This window comes from Scleropages formosus, chromosome 15, assembly GCF_900964775.1.
Source record: "Scleropages formosus chromosome 15, fSclFor1.1, whole genome shotgun sequence".
Classification (NCBI taxonomy): Eukaryota; Metazoa; Chordata; class Actinopteri; order Osteoglossiformes; family Osteoglossidae; genus Scleropages; species Scleropages formosus.
Genome location: NC_041820.1, coordinates 27,932,216 through 27,949,668, shown reverse-complemented (window position 1 = coordinate 27,949,668; position 17,453 = coordinate 27,932,216). Strand labels below are relative to the sequence as shown.

The 17,453-nt window shown below is 47.5% G+C and overlaps 2 non-coding genes across 2 annotated transcripts; both read left to right on the top strand.

Annotated features, from left to right (window-relative positions):
• Positions 1-5,124: 5,124 nt before the first annotated feature.
• On the top strand, positions 5,125-5,242 carry LOC114912345 (U5 spliceosomal RNA). Its single transcript, XR_003798220.1, has one exon. It is a non-coding gene; the product is annotated as a U5 spliceosomal RNA (small nuclear RNA).
• A 669-nt stretch (positions 5,243-5,911) lies between these two features.
• LOC114912344 (U5 spliceosomal RNA) lies at positions 5,912-6,029 on the top strand. Its single transcript, XR_003798219.1, has one exon. It is a non-coding gene; the product is annotated as a U5 spliceosomal RNA (small nuclear RNA).
• The last annotated feature ends 11,424 nt before the right edge of the window (positions 6,030-17,453 follow it).

Below are 17,453 nucleotides of genomic sequence, written 5' to 3'. Positions count from 1 at the left end.
TGGGAAGAACGTTTGACCAAAGCCAGACAGAAAATGGGTTTGCGGAGGACAAGGTCCCTCTCCTTAATAGGGAAACATTGGTGCTGAAGGTGGATATCCTCCCCACTTCGCTCTACCTTGCGCAGGTGTACCCCTCGCCCCGCACGACACGGAGAGGTCTCACGAAGGATGTTTTCGATCTTGTCTGGGGTGGCAGGTATGAGTACGTGAGGAGGGAGGTCATGTACCTTCCAAAGGAGGAGGGAGGGAGGGATGTGCCTGACATTCCTCTTAAACCGTGTTGTCTCATCTTCTCTCAGTTATGTAACTGACAGGCAACTCCGATTGAGCATCCCCAACAGTACTTTGTGTGTCTTTAGTTGGCCCTTCCAGTGCGCCAGTTGGTGAAATCCTGGTCCAACACGGGGCCTAATGCCGAGACACGGCCCACCCATTGCAGCCACGCTGTAAAGTGGAATAAGATCACGGTTGCTGGGGTTGAGGCAGAGACCCTCCTTAAGCACAGGGCCTTGTATAAGGCCTTGGTGAAGAGGAGAGGAACTCGAGCTCTTCTGGGGCTCAAGGAGGGCACCTGGGCCAGGATTCAGCCAAAGGGGCTTAATCACCATCTGCAAGATTTCAACTGGCATTGTTTACACAGTAAGTTGCCAGTCAAAGTAGTCCTGTCCAGGCACAAATTGACAAGCCACCCACTCTGCCCGCGACTCCAGTGTGGCGAAAGTGAAACTCTCGCACATGCCTTTTGGGACTGCGGGCGGGTACGGGAGGTCTGGCATTTGGTGACTCACCTGTGCAAGAAGATCGATCCGCAGATGGATTTGACATACGACAAATCTTGAGGGGATGGGACCCTGGCATTCAGAAGGCAGCAGCTGAACGGACGTGGCTGGTGATCAGCGTAGCCAAACAAATGCTTTGGAATGCAAGAACCCAGCTGGTCCAGACACGGGTAGACTTGGGCATCCAGGGTATGTATCATAAAATCCGGGCCAAACTAACGTTTAGGATGGAGAAAGATGTCACTCAGTGGTATTACTCAGAAGCTAAATAGAGGTGGAAAAGCCTCTTTTGGTTGTGACTCCACAGGTTTGTGACAGATCCTCCATCCTAGGGTAAGTAACACACGTCCTTTCCCACTTACAAAACACCGTAACCCCTGTTTTTGGTGAATGTTAGTGTTGTGTTTTGTGGTGTGTTATCTGTTTTATGTTAGGTGTAGGGTTTCTAATTTTTATGGCACATTTTATTTATTTTGCACTATTTTAAAAATTTACAGCACTGATTGCACTTTTAAGGAGTCACTTATAAATAACTACGTGTGGGTTGTGTTTGCATTTATTTATTTATTTAAATATTGTTATATATCTATTTATTGACTTTAGTATAGTGTAGAATTAATTTTGTTGTGTGGTGCATGTTGTGTTTTAACTCTGGATATGTACTTCATCATTCACCTACTCCACTAAAACAACAATAGGGGAGACGTATTGCGAAAAGGGAATCACCCAAAAACGGTAGGTAAGGTATATGGTAACACCCTGGGTAGAGGCCAGGGGACCACCCATCTTCAGCAGCAAATGTTACCGGGTAAGTTTTCCTTTAATTATTCATTAAGTATAGTTTTAAGCCTTGGGATATGTCTTTTAGTGTTTTAAAGGTTCTGCCATGCGGTCTTTATATTAGTTGGTCTTATTGATTTTTTTGTTTTTTCTTAAATTTTATTGTTTGCATGGCAGTTTTTAGGATTAATTTATTTATTGAACAAAGATTTTAATTATCGGAAATGATGAATGGAGAAATTTATTCCTGTTGAGTAAGACAGTGTGTGGAGCCAGACACCCTTGGGTGAGGTGGTGATCCATTCTGAAAAAAAAAAAGCGGGTGGTGGGTCACACCGTGTGTTTTAACGACAGACAAGCGCTTCGGCCTTTTGGCTAAGATCGTTTTTCATTTTCTTGCCACGAGGTGCTGCTGCAAAGCTTAGAAGGGATAGAGGTGATCCTAGGGCGTGACCAGTAGGTGGCTTGTCCGCCACTGGCATGGGGTGATCCTCTATCCTCTGGAAGGCTTTTATTTTCTTTGGATAGCCCAGCGATACTAATGCATGTCCAGTAGGTGGCATGACTGCCGCTGTCATGGGGTGGACTGGAGATCTTGTTTCCTAGATCCCTTTATTAGTTTTGTATTAGTCTACACATGAAGCTTTTGCCGAGAAGAACTCCATCTGCAAGGAAGGAACCTTCGATAGGTACACCACTGAAGAATGCAGAGGGACCACTGGCAAAAACAATGGACACCGGCAGAACTTCTTTTCCACCAAATAGAATGCGGGCAGCGGATGGAGGACCGTTGAAAAACACAGCCCATTTTTATTGGAGATCCCAGGAGGAAGACAGAGACTTCCACGACCGACTTAACTTTATAAAAGAGGTAATTTTGGGTCTCCTCGGTCTTACTGTGGAGGACGTTATTTGCATTCAATGGAATAACCCGCTGCGGTTCTTTGATGTCACTTTAACTACAGAACTTTGTTTTAAAAGGACAATTGAGAATTGCAGAACCCTTGCTGATCATCCTGCATTGAAATTCTATGATGTTGAGAACCATGGGGTTAACAACCAGCACATAGTGACTGTGCATGTTTTTAACCCTTTTATTTTGGCAAAGTTCACACACACACACACACACACACACACACACACACACACACACACACACACACACACACACACACACACACACACACACACACACCTTCTGAACAGCTTGTCTCATATGGGGTCATGGGGAACCGGAGCCTACCCGGCAACACAGGGCGTAAGGCCAGAGGGGGAGGGGACACACCCAGGACGGGACACCAGTCCGACGCAAGGCACCCCAAGCAGGACTTGAACCCCAGACCTACTGGAGAGCAGGACCTGGTCCAACCCATTGTGCCACTGCACCCCCTGGGGAGTTGATACAAGAACTTTTATAAAGGTATGTTGAAGTTTTGCCGGGCCATAAAGATATGAGGGATGAACTTGGTTTCTGGAATGGGAAAAGACAGTTTCGGATCCGTTTGCTCCCTAATCCACAAGGTTTTGATGGGTTTCGCCACCCACCCCCTACTTTTAATTTGGGTACAAGCGAGAGCTTTCTTTTTTATTCTAACCAGCCACCCTTCTGCAGGGGTTTGGCATACGGGGGCTGAGTGCACCAATATGCGGTGCAATAACTGTTTGGAGAAAGGCCACGTGGCTAGAGATTGTAAAAGTCCATGCGGGTATAATATCTGCGGGGCAGAAGATCATCTTGCCTGCACCTGCTCTCAGAGGAAACCCTCCTATGCCGATGCGGTGTCGGGGAGCCGGGTGTCTGGCGGAAGGGAGGAAGAAATGTTTGTCCAACCTAATGTTGCTGAGGAGCAGGTGCATGCAGAGTTAGCAACAGAAAAGGAATACCTGATGTTTATGACCCCAAGGACCTCGCCCACCAAATCCCAGAGTACCCCAAAGGGTACAAATAGGAAAAGGAGTAAAGGCCCTACTCCTAAGGAGTATAAGAAAAGCAGAAGAAAGGAGGGGTCGAGCAGGAAAGAGGAAAAGCCAGCAGCAAAGATAGAGGAGGACTGAGACCGATGTTTGCTGGTGGGGGATGGAAGTCATACGGACTGGCCGGTTGTGGCCGCACCCCCCTACAGTATGATGAGTTCCCCTCTTTATTCAGAATGATGATATTTATGAGCTGCCATATGTTGCTATAGACTTTCAGAGTATGATAGAAATGTCGGGAGGGGAATGATTTTGTTTTAAATCTGTTTTTAATGAATTTTAGTAGGGTTTTTTTTTGTTCTTATGGTTGGTTAATTTATTTAATTTGCCCCTTTTATGGCTGATTTTAAAATTTTAACCTTAAATGTCAGAGGACTGAGGAATGTCCTGAAAAGAGCAGCAGTGTTTGACAGGCTTGCATCCTCTGCCTTCCAGCTATGTTTTTTGCAGGAAGTCCATCTTCAAGACCAGCGGAATGTGGCCATTTTCTCTTCGGGTTGGAGGAAAGGTGGGTGGTATCCACTCAACAGGTGCTGCCATTCTCTTTGGTGAACGAAGCTTTGAGAATGTAAGCACATTTAGAATTCTACAGGGTAGAGTATTGGGAGTGGACGCTACCTGGAGAGGACAGCGCATCCGTGCGATGTGTGTCAACGCTCTGGTAGACGCTGCATCCCGCATATCTCTCTTAGAAGAGTTGACCCCCTTTTGTGTCTGTAATAGACACTTAACTAGGGGGCATTTTAATATACATCTGGAGGGTAAAGAGGATATTAGCATCAAACATTTTAAGAATTTTATGCTCATATTTAGTCTTTCTGATGGTTTTAAAGTATGCAACCCCAGTCATCCAGGCATTATCTGGTCTAATAGTAAAGGAGCACAGAGTCGCCTGGATTATATTTTGGCTTCCGACTGTTGTTTTTAAACGGGTCCACCTCTCTCCTTATTGGCCGACGGACCATTTGATGGTAGAGGTTACGGTTTCCACAGAGGCTCCGTTGCATGGTCCTGGGTATTGGAAACTGAATGTAGATGTTTTAAAGGAGAAAGAGTATAGGGACCTTTTTTATAAGCATTTTAAGGTATGGCAGGAGCTCAAATCTTTCTGTGGCTCGGTTTCGGATTGGTGGGAAGACACCAAAACGAAGGTGCGAACCATTACTAGGCAGTACTGTGTTCGTAGGAGAGCTCGATCTCGCAGAGCAATGCGGAAAGTGGAGAAAAAGTTGGAAAAGCTCTATGCTCATTCCAGGAGGCGGGGGTAGAACTGTTAAGTTGGCCCAGTATACAGATGACACAGTCCTGTTTGCATGTTCCGACCGCTCACTCGACGTACCGTTTTCCCTCCATTTTACTTACTTATTTTCATTTTTCAAAAACGAGACTACCCTCTCTCACCTTGAGGCAGGCCTTCTTTCTACATCTCGCCTCTCATGTGACGTGGGCGCACCTCTTTGAACATCTGCCTGTCACAGGTGAAGGAAAGAAGAGGTCGGCAGGGCGCTTGACGTAACCCTCCCTGTCGCACCCCGAACGGACCTCCCGCTTCGAAGTGAGCAGCGACGGGGCCCCAGGGCAAGAACGGAGACACCTCAGGTTTCCCTTCAAAACACACAAATCTTTCGCCTTTTACTAAAGATTTCCGTAGAGAGAAACGCACTTGAGTTTCGATGTTATTTTTGGAGGCCTCATCTCCCGGAGCGGGTGGTGGGCCATGCCTCGTGTGTATTAACGAGAGATGATGCGCTTTGCGGGGTCGGGCGGCGTGTTTTGCCGATCGGACCGCGTTTCTGGTGTGGTTCTTAGTTCTCTTGGCTTAAATTAAACTGCAGTATCTGTTCTAATCAATTCCGTATCGGATGTGACCCCCCCCCACCCATCAAAGAACCACACGTGAATGCTGTTTCTGAAAAAGAGAGTCCGATGCCGCGCTGCGCTCGCTCCGGTGCTCCGCTTTCGGGAACGGGTCCACTCCCTGCCGCTGCACTCCGGTGCCTAAAGCAGAACTTGGTAGACTCCAGTGAAATTGAGTGAGAGTGAACGAGTAAGTCGCCTGCGTGTGTACGAGCGCGTGTGCATCAGTCAGTCGGTGATGTGTGTCGGGAGGCGGGTCCTGTCAGGGAACGTCCCGTTTTCCCTCCATTTTACTTACTTATTTTCATTTTTCAAAAACAAGTCTGCCCTCTTGAAGCAGGCCTTCTCTCTGCATCTCGCCTCTCACGTAACGTGCACGCACCTCTTTGAACATCTGCCTGTCACAGGTGAAGGAAAGAAGAGGTCAGGCAGGGCGCTTGACGTAACCCTCCGTGTCACACCCCGAACGGACCTCCCGCTTCGAAGTGAGCAGCGGCGGGGCCCCAGGGCAAGAACGGAGACACCTCAGGTTTCCCTTCAAAACACACAAATCTTTCGCCTTTTATTAAAGATTTCCGTGGAGAGAAACGCACTTGAGTTTCGATGTTATTTTTGGAGGCCTCATCTCCCGGAGCGGGTGGTGGGCCATGCCTCGTGTGTATTAACGAGAGATGATGCGCTTTGCGGGGTCGGGCGGCGTGTTTTGCCGATCAGACTGCGTTTCTGGTGTGGTTCTCAGTTCTCTTGGCCTAAATTAAACTGCAGTATCTGTTCTAATCAATTCCGTATCGGATGTGACCCCCCCCCACCCATCCAGGAACAGCACGTGAATCCTGTTTCTGGAAGAGAGAGTCCGATGCTGCGCTCGCTCAATATGCAAATGATATTGTCCTGTTTGTATGTTCCGACCGCTCACTCACCCAGGACATTCGCCTAACTCAGACGTTTGGTAGGGCCTCGGGTTCGGCGCTCAACCTCGGGAAGACAGAGGTGAAGTACTTTGGATTCTGTGGAGCCCGAAAAGACTACTTTGGTGGTCTCTCACTTTGTAGCGGTCCCCTCAGAGTGCTGGGTGTGAGTTTTCTTTCAAAAGGAACAGCCCGGATCAACTTGGAGGTGCGTTTTGCAATAGTTAGGCAGAAGATGGGGTTGTGGAAGGCAAGGTCCCTGTCCTTCCTGGTAACACACACACACACACACACACAGAACCACTTGTCCCATACAGGGTCACAGGGAACCGGAGCCTACCCGGTAACACAGGGCATAAGGCCGGAGGAGGAGGGGACACACCGAGGACAGGACACCAGTCCATCGCAAGGCACCCTAAGCAGGACTTAAACCCCAGACCTACCAGAGAGCAGGACTATGGTCCAACCCACTGCGCCACTGCGCCACTGCACCCCCTTACCTGATAAAACACTGATTTTTAAAGTTGACGTCCTCCCGACCTTACTTTATTTGGCTCATGTCTACCCCATGCTTCGCAATTTAAGGAAATAGTTTGTGAAAGATGTGTTTGGCTTGGAACAGGCTGGGAAGCATTAGTTTATGAGGAGGGAGGTGATGTACCTAGGGAGGGACGGGGCGGAAGGGGGGTTCCTGATTTCCCCCTAAAATTTGATTGCCTCTTTTTTGCGCAGCACTGTTTCCATCTGGCAGCTCCCCTGGAGCACCCGCACCAACATTTTATTCGCCTCTGGCTGTCTTTCCCGTTGCGACATTTGGTGAATTCGCAGTCCAATGCTGGACCAAAGGCCGAGTCTCTGCCAGATCACTATAAACAGATGGTGAAATGGAGCAAGATCATTCCGAGAGACATTGACGCAAATACCCTCCTCAAGCACAAAGTGTTATATAATCCCTTGTTGGAGAGGAGGGGAACGCGAGTGATGTTAGGCCTTGGGGAAGACATTTGGGCCCGAATTCAGCCAAAGGGGCTTGACAATAGGCTGCAGGATTTAAACTGGCAGTGCCTCCATGAAAGACTACCCGTAATGCAGGAACTTAACAGGTACGGGTTGACCGGACGTCCCAACTGTCCGCGACCCCAGTGTTTGGGTGCAGAAACGATTAAACATGTTTTTTGGGATTGCGGTTATGCCGGGACAGTCTGGTCATTGGTTGAGCCCTTGTGCAGAGAGTTAGATGGCGAGATGGCATTGACTTTTGATAATATCATGAAGGGACTGTCCCCCAAAGTAAACAAAGCAACCTCCGGTAGGATTTGGTTGATTGTGAGTTTGACAAAGAAAGAATTGTGGAATGCACGCATTAACCTTGTCCAAAAGGGGTTGAAAATGGGAGTTTATGGTACCTTATTGAAAATCTGAGCTGAACTGAAGTTCGGAATAAAGCGGGATCTGATTGCCTGGGGCTACCACAAGGCAAAGGATAGATAGAAAGGCCTCGTGGATAAATGTGTCTGAAGCCCTGAGGATGGACGTCTGCTTTATGGAACTGTACTCTTTTAAAACATATTGTGCTTTCTTGTATCTTACCCCTTTGTATATTTATTCTTTTATATTTGTTTGTGTGGTTTTTATTTGTACAATATTTATTCACAGATTTTAGTAATTTTGTGTTGTTGGGTTTGTGCACTTTTAATTAACATTTTTAACTTGTGTGGGTTTTATTTGTATAGTGTTTTATGTAGGGGGGTGCGGTGGTGCAGTGGGTTGGCCCACAATCCTGCTCTCTGGTGGGTCTGGGGTTCGAGTCTTGCTTCGGGAGCCTTGTGATGGACTGGTGTCCTGTCCTGCGTGTGTCCCTTTCCTCTCTGGCCTTATGCCTTGTGTAACCGGGTTGGTTCTGGTTCCCTGCGACCCCATATGGGACAAGTGGTTCTGAAAGTGTGTGTGTGTGTGTGTGTGTGTGTGTCTGTTTCATCTACAGATTTTAATGGCCTTGTTTTATCAGGTGATTCTGTGCACTTTGAGTTTTTATACTGATGATTACTCATGTGAATGTTTGTTTTGTATTTATTTGTCTGTTTTTAGGGGTTTGATCAAGTTTTATATTGTAATTTACAAGTATTTCATGTGTTTTGAAGGAAGCATGTATTATGATATGATAACTTCGGTTGAGCTGCTATTGGGGGACAGTCCTTTTGGGTATGTTGGTGTGGGGAAGACATGGGTCAGTTATATTCTTTGAAGCCAGAAAGGGGATTGTTATGGGAAAGACTTTGTCTTGACAATGTATTTTATGTAATGGTTGCTTTGTGATTTTGTTGACCAACTGTACGAAAATGGTGCTGGGTTTGTTTAACTGTGGATTTTTAATGTATTGTTTTGGTTATATGTATTATTGATAACTTTATTAAATAAAGTTTTAAAAAAATAAATATTCTTTCTTACCAGTGAGGTGACGTTCCAAGTCCCAAAAACCAGAGTTGGCGCCTGAGGTTTGGGTTGGCTGGGCACTCGGCCCCGACCACCGCCCAAATCACAACGTACCGGCTCCTTACGGTCTCTCCGGCAGGTGGTGAGCCCACAGAAGAGCTGCTCCACGTCATGGCTTCGGGCTGAGCCCAGCCAGTCCCCGTGGGCATAGACCTTACCACCAGGCGGTCGCATGTGAGCCCCCTCCCAAGGCCTGGTTCCAAGGTGGGGCCCCGGTGGCCCCATACCGGGCGGGGTAAACGAAAACCTTGATTTAATAGTCATCATAAGGGGCTTTTGAACTGCACTTTGTCTCGTCTGTCATCCAGGACCGGTTTGCCATGGGAGACCCTACCAGGGGCATATAGCCCCAGGCAACATAACTCTTGGAATCATTAAGGCACTCAAACCTCTCCACCACATTAAGGTGGCGGTTCAAGGATTGGACTCTCGAAGTTCGTTCACAACTATTTATTCTTCTCTTCAGTTTCTCTGTGTCCTGTTCTGTGCATGATTTTAAAATGTGACAGCGATCGCGGATGCTGAAAGTCATGACTACTTTTCATTCTCGTGAGTGTTTCATGAGAGAGAAGCAAAAGTGCACTCCACTTCGTGTGGCTAACGCCAAAGTACGTGCCGCATGCTTGAGTGTTCTTTGCGTGCACCTTACGAGGAGGGGCTGCAGCTACATGTATAGCGCACACGGCTTTTGTTCATGTTTATGTACAGCCCAGAGAAGGCCTTATCTTGTCTGCTCTCAGAAGCTAAACAGTGTCGGGCTGGGTTAATACTTGGATGAGCGATTGCCTTACTATAGCAGGTGCGTGAGGCTTTCTTTGTTTTCTCTCTGTCTCTTTTCTTTCTCACGCGAGGAAACACGCAGCCTTCAGTATTTCATTTCTCTAGTAGGGTTTCTTTGGATTTTAATTATTCCCCGGCGTTTTTAACAATTTTGTGACTCTCAGAGTTCGTTCACAACTATTTATTCTTACACGCGACAATTCACTCGATCTTGTCCACTCTCGGAAGCCAAGCAGGGTCGGGCCTTGTTCGTACCTAGATGCGAAACCATTTGGAAATATTAGGAGCTGTAAGCTTTATGTTTTTTATTTACCATTACCACTCTATGTCACCCTGCACTTTTTCAGGCTCTAGTCAGGGCTCCCACCTGGAAGCACTGGAAATACTCACTCTTCGACGTTTCATTTCTGTAGCCGGGTTTCACTGGATTTTAATTCTTCCCTGTGTTTAACACTTTTGTGACTATCGGAGTTTATTCACAACAATTTACCATACCATACCATACCATCTTCCTCCGCTATCCGGGGCTGGGTCACGGGGGCAGCAGTCCGAGCAGAGTCCTCCAGACTTCCCTCTCCCCGCACACCTCCTCCAGTTCCCCTGGGGAAACCCCAAGGCGTTTCCAGGCCAACCGGGAGACATAGTCTCTCCAACGTGTCCTGGGTCTGCCCCGCGGCCTCCTCCCAGTGGGACATGCCCGGAACACCTCACCAGGGAGGCGTCCAGGAGGCATCCAGAACAGATGCCCGAGCCACCTCAACTGGCTCCTCTCGATGCGGAGGAGCAGCGGCTCTAGTCTGAGCTCCTCCCGAGTGACTGAGCTCCTCACCCTATCCCTAAGGGTGCGCCCAGCCACTCTGCGGAGGAAACTTATTTCTGCCGCTTGTATCCACGATTTCATTCTTTCGGTCATGATCCAGAGTTCATGACCATAGGTGAGGGTAGGAACGTAGATCGACAGGTAAATTGAGAGCTTCGCCTTACGACTCAGCTTCCTCTTCACCACAACAGACCGGTACAATGACCGCATTACTGCGGACGCCGCACCGATCCGTCCGTCAACCTGCTGCTCCATTTTTCGCTCACTCGTGAACAAGACCCCGAGATACTTAAACTCCTCCACTTGAGGGAGCAACTCCCCCCTAACCCGGAGGGGGCAATCCACCTTTTTCCGACTAAGAACCATGGCCTCGGATTTGGAGGTGCTGATTCTCATCCCCGCCGCTTTCCACTCGGCTGTAAACTCCCCAGTGCACACTGCAAGTCTTGATTTGATGAAGCCAACAGGACCACATCGTCCGCAAAAAGCAGAGACGAGATCCTGCAGCCACCAAAACAGACACCCTCCGTTCCCTGGCTGCGCCAAGAAATTCTGTCCATGAAGATAATGAACAGAATAGGTGACAAAGGGAAGCCCTGGCGGAGTCCAACATGCACTGGGAACAGGTCTGACTTACTGCTGGCAATACGAACCAAGCTCCTGCTCCGGTCATACAGGGAACAAACAGCCCGTAGCAGCAAGCCCCGAACCCCATAATCCCGAAGTACCTCCCACAGGATGCCACGAGGGACACGGTCGAATGCCTTCTCCAGGTCCACAAAACACATATGGACTGGTTGGGCAAACTCCCGCAAACCCTCCAACACCCTAGTGAGGGTATAGAGCTGGTCCAGTGTTCCACGGCCAGGGTGAAAACCGCATTGCTCCTCCTGAATCCGAGGTTCGACTATTGGTCGGATTCTTCTTTCCAGTACCCTGGCATAGACTTTCCCAGGGAGGCTAAGGAGTGTGATCCCCCTATAGTTGGAACACAATCTCCGGTCCCCCTTCTTAAAAAGAGGGACCACCACCCCGGTCTGCCAGTCCAGAGGCACCGTTCCCGAGCTCCACGCAATGCTGCAGAGACGTGTCAGCCAAGACAGCCCCACAACATCCAGACACTTGAGAAACTCGGGGCGGATCTCATCCACCCCCGGAGCCTTGCCACCGAGGAGTTTTTTGACTACCTCAGCAACTTCAGCCAGGGTAATGGACGAGTTCCCCTCCAAGTCCCCAGCCTCAGCTTCCTCTACGGAAGGCACGTCGGAGGGATTGAGGAGATCCTCAAAGTACTCTTTCCACCGCCCGAGGACATCCTCAGCTGAGGTCAGCAACGCACCACTTCCACTGTAAACAGTGTTTGTGGAACACCGCTTCCCCCTTCTGAGTCGCCGGACGGTTTGCTAGAATCTCTTTGAGGCCGACCGAAAGTCTTTCTCCATGGCCTCACCGAACTCCTCCCAAGCCCGAGTTTTTGACGCGGCAACTGCCAGAGCCGCGTTCCGTTTGGCCCCTCAGTACCCGTCAGCTGCTTCAGGAGTCCCATGAGCCAACCAGGCCCGATAGAACTCCTTCTTCAGCTTGACGGCATCCCTTACTTCCGGTGTCAACCACCGTGTTCAGGGATTACCGCCGCGGCAGGCTCCGGAGACCTTATGGCCGCAGCTCTGAACCGCCGCCCCGACAATGGAGGCGTGGAACATAGTCCATTCGGACTCAATGTCCCCCACCTCCCTCGGGACCTGGTTGAAGCTCTGTCGGAGGTGGGAGTTGAAGACCTCTCTGACAGGGGCCTCCTCCAAACGTTCCCAACAGACCCTCACTATGAGTTTGGGCCTGCCAGGTCTGTCCAGCTTTTTCCCCTGCCATCGAATCCAACTCACCACCAGGTGGTGATCAGTTGACAGCTCAGCCCCTCTCTTCACTCGAGTATCCAAGACATATGGCCGAAGATCAGAAGAAACGACTACAAAGTCAATCATCGATCTCCGACCTAGGGTGTCCTGGCGCCAAGTGCACTGATGGACACCCTTATGCATGAACATGGTGTTCGTTATGGATAAACCGTGACTAGCACGGAAATCCAACAACAACTCACCGCTCGGGTTCAGATCAGGGAGGCCGTTCCTCCCAATCACGCCCCTCCAGGTGTCACTGTCGCTGCCCACGTGGGCGTTGAAGTCCCCCAGTAGAACGAGAGAGTCCCCCAGTGGGAGCGCTTTCCAGCACGCCCTCCAGGGACTCCAAAAAGGCTGGGTACTCTACACTGCCGCTAGGTGCATAAGCACAAACGACAGTGAGAGACCGTTCCCTGACCCGAAGGCGCAGGGAGATGACCCTCTCATTCACCGGGGTAGACTCCAACACATGGCGGCTAAACTGGGGGGCTATTAATAAACCCACACCCGCCCGCCGCCTCTCACTCTGGGCAACGTCAGAATAGTGGAGAGTCCACCCTTGGTCGAGAAGAGTGGTTCCAGAACCCAAGCTGTGAGTGGAAGTGAGCCCGACTATATCTAGACGATATCTCTCAATCTCCTGCACCAGCTCAGGCTCCTTCCCTGCCAGTGAGGTGACATTCCAAGTCCCAAAAACCAGAGTTGGTGCCCGAGGTTTGGGTCGGCCAGGCACTCAGCCCCGACCACCGCCCAAATTACAATGCACCGGCTCCTTACGGTCTCTCCAGCAGGTGGTGAGCCCACCGAAGAGCGGCTCCACGTCATGGTTTCGGGCTGAGCCCAGCCAGGCCCCGTGGGCATAGACCTGGCCACCAGGCGCTCGCATGCGAGCCGCCCCCCAGGTCTGGCTCCAGGGTGGGGCCCCGGTGACCCCATACCGGGCAGGGTAAACGAAAGCCTTGGTTTTATTTTCTTCATAAGGGGCTTTTGAACCGCACTTTGTCTCGTCTGTCATCCAGGACCTGTTTGCCATGGGAGACCCTACCAGGGGCATATAGCCCCAGGCAACATAGCTCCTGGAGTCATTCAGGCACTCAAACCCCTCCACCACGGTAAGGTAGCGGTTCACGGAGGGGCACAACTATTTATTCTTCTCTTTATTTTCTTTTTGTCCTGTTTGGTGCGTCATTTCAGTATGTGACATGGTTGGCTGTTTCTGAAAGTCATGACTCCTTTTTGTTGGAAGTTTTATTCAGTGTGCTCTCATGTTGTTGACATTGATCACATAACGTTTTGTACATGATGCGTTCTGACGAAGCACGAATGTAAATGTTGTTCTTCCGGTTTAAGGAAACCGATGGTGTGAGCGTGTATTTTGTTCCTTCCATTAATTATAATTCATTTACCACTTCTCTGTCAAATAGATGGCTTTGCCAACAGGTTATGGGCCCAGGAAGTTGGTAATACATGGAATAGAATGTATTTCAACGGAGATGAAAAGAATTACGAGCTTTGGGAGACAACGTTTTTGGGTCACCTGCATTTGCTGGGAGTGAAAGACACCACATTGATAGCCCCACACCAAGTGATAGAGAAAGCGAGAACGAAGACAAGATTGACAACACTAATAAAAACAAGGAAGCCTACACCGAATTGATTCAGTTTTTGGATGATAAGAGTCTTTCCCTTGTAATGAGAGAAGCCGCAGATGACTGAAGAAAGGCTCTGCAAATACTGAGGTACTACTATGCAGGTAAAGGGAAGCCGTGAATTATAAACCCTTACACAGAACTCACATCCCTTCAGAAAAATGCAAATGAAAGTGTTACAGATTACATTATTCAGGTAGAAACAGCCATATCAGCTCTGAGGAATGCTCAGGTGATTCGGAGATATGTTTGATTGACAGTGACGGATGCAAAATCCTGCAGATTCTTGTGTCTACAGCAAACAAACTGGAAAACAGAGAGTGATGCTCTCTCTTTTGATAATCTGGGTTGATGATTTGATTATTGCCTCATGTAGCAATGAGTTACTGGAAGTCAAAAAAGCAGCATACAGTTGCTTTGTCCACATGCGAAGCGGAACATGTGACACTAGCTGTAACCACACAAGAAAGTCTCTACCTTGTACAACTGATGAATGGGGATGTCAGTATGCGCCGGTAAAAATCTTTGAGGATAACCAAGGTGCAATTGCCCTTTCCAAAAACCCTGTTTGTTGACAGAAATGTAAACATGTTGAGGTTAGGTACCACTTTATTCGATCAGCAATCAGTGAAGATAAAATAACAGAACTGAGTACTGTCCAACAACAAAAATGGTTGCAGATGTGACAACTAAACCAGTGACAAAGTATAAGATAGAAAAACCTGAACGCTTTATGTTTGCAAGATAAATTTCATTGATAGGGGATGTAACTGTATGTTACATTGCAAATAGGCCTGTAGAGAATGAGAGCCAGTGGGAGTATTGGAAGTTCTGTTCAGTGTGCTCTCATGTTGGTTACGTATTGATCACATGACCTTTATATGCAATGTGTTCTGATGAAGCACATATGTAAATAAATGTTCTTCTCTTGTCCCGTCCTGGGTGTGTCCCCTTCCCCCTCCGGCCTTAAGCCCTGTGTTACCGGGTAGGCTCCGGTTCCCCGCGACCCTGTATGGGACAAGCAGTTCAGCAAATGTGTGTGTGTGTGTTGTTCTCTTCCGGTTTAAAGAAACCGATGGTGTGAGCGTGTATTTTGTTACCTCCATTAGTTGTGATTAATTTAGTATTTTTCTAAGGCATAGATGGCTGTGCCAACATTTACATTTACATTTATTCATTTAGCAGATGCTTTTGTCCAAAGCGACGTACATATCAACAAAAGTACAATTTACGCATTACATTAAGAGAAGGAGACATAGCTGCAGACATGAAAATCTCAAGCAAATCTAGTTTCCCTACCACTTGCTGTACCAAGGTTCATCGTTCGAGAAGGTGCATAAGACACAGGATAGACAAATCCCCATACCCTCCCACCAATTTTGTTTTTTTTTTCTTTTTTTTTTTTTAAATATAAGATACACAAATGAGTAGTACAATACTAAAGTAATGGCTGAATAAAGGTTGTATCTGGGGATGCTTCTGGAGTTATGATGCGTGGACAGTTACACCATAGATGAGCTGGAGAGATCCTGGGCGAAGTGGATCTGGAAAAAGGTGGGTTTTCAGACTCTTCTTGAAAATAGAGTTTCTGCAGTTCTGAATGACAGGAGAAGGTCTTTCCACCGAAATGGACCCAGAAACGAGAACCTCCGAGCTTTGCCTTTCGTGTGCGGGACCACCAAACGAGCAGAAGTAGATGAGCGAAGGGGCCTGGCTGGGGTGTACCGGTTGATTAAGTCTTGTAAATAGCTGGGAGCAGTTCTATTGATACATTTGTACACAGTAACCAGGGTTTTGAATCTTTTTCATAATATTCGTAGGAGCCGTCCTTACCTCACTACTGACTCCGCCCAACTACTTGTCCAGGCCATGGTAACTTCCCGTCTGGACTACTGCAACTCTCTTCTGTGTGACCTTTACTGCCATCAAACCCCTGCAGCTTTTACAGAATGCTTCTGCACGAGTTGTGTTTGATTTGCCAAAGCGTTCCCATGTATCTCCTCTACTCACTTCTCTGCACTGGCTTCCTATAGCTGCCCGAATCAAATTCAAGACCCTGGTTATTGTCTACTGCTACAGCCCAACCAGACCCCTTCGCTCATCTACTTCTGCTTGCTTGGTGGTCCCACGCACGAAAGGTAAAGCATGGAGGTAAGATAAAATAAGATAAGACTTTATTGTCTGTTTACACAGGAATTTGTCTTGCTTCTCCAGCTCAGCAATCCATCCCTCTTATTACATCACAAAAACACAAATAAAACATAAACAACTTGTCATAATCCCAAAAACAGTAAAAGCCATTACATAAAATCAAATACAAATCCTCAAAAACAGCATGGAAATCTGAATTTGCATTTTTAGTGCAAGTACATCAGTCCGTATATAAACAGTCCATGAGATGTATGTGTACCTGTGTGTATATATGTATGTGTATATGTGTGTATATATGCATGAAGAAGAAGTAGAGTCACCTCCTTAACCTACCTTGTTGGTTCAATAGTGTGATGGAGTGAGGAATAAAGGAGTGTTTGTACTTATTCCTCTTGCAATCTGGCACCCTAAAGCGCCTCCCAGAGGGCAGAAGCTGGTACTCCTCATGTAAAACATGAAATGATCTGAACTGATCTTCTCCGCCAGTCTAAAGGTGTGCTTGATGCAACTATCTAGGAAAGAATTTTCCACGCAATGACCCACCACCTTTGAACAGATATTCAGGAGTCTTAAAATTCTGCTTTTCAGCTGAACCGAGAGGCCACAGAACCAGACCGGGCCTCCATATATCAAAGTCCTGCGAATTGTGGAGCAGAAGAATAAATAAAGAATCTCCCAACTGACTCCAAAACATCTAAGTCTTCTCAGAAAGTAGATTCTCTGTTGGACCTTATTACATATATAATCCATATGATATGACCAAGGTAAAGCATTATCCACATACACTCCCAAATATTTGAAGGATGAGGACTGCTTTATAGATTTATTGTAAATGATGACTGCTGGGGCTGATGTGAGCTGTGTGGATCCAAAAATAATTTCCTCTGTTTTAGTGGAATTTAAAATGAGGGCATTCTGATTACACCATTGGACCACTATGTTCACACTATCAAAATAGAAGTCTGGCTTCTCCCCCTCAGTCATCAATGCTACCAGTGCTGTCTCATCAGAAAATTTAATGAGATAATGATTAGGCGTACTAATGACACAATCATTAGTGTAAATAGTGAATAACAATGGTGAGCTGACACAACTTTGAGGAGCGCCAGTACTTGTTATAAGCGGAGGGGAATATGTGTTATTAATTTTAACCAACTGTTGTCTGTTAGTGAGGAAAGAACTGTACCAGTGAATGAGACATGAATTTATCTCCAACTGATACATTTTGGAAAACAACAAGTCTGGTTTGATTGTATTAAATGCCAAAGAAAAGTCAATAAACAATACTCTAGCATAAGGTTTACTTTTTGATGTGTCCAGGTGCTTTAAAACAAAGTGCATAAGAGTAGCTACTGCATCTTCAG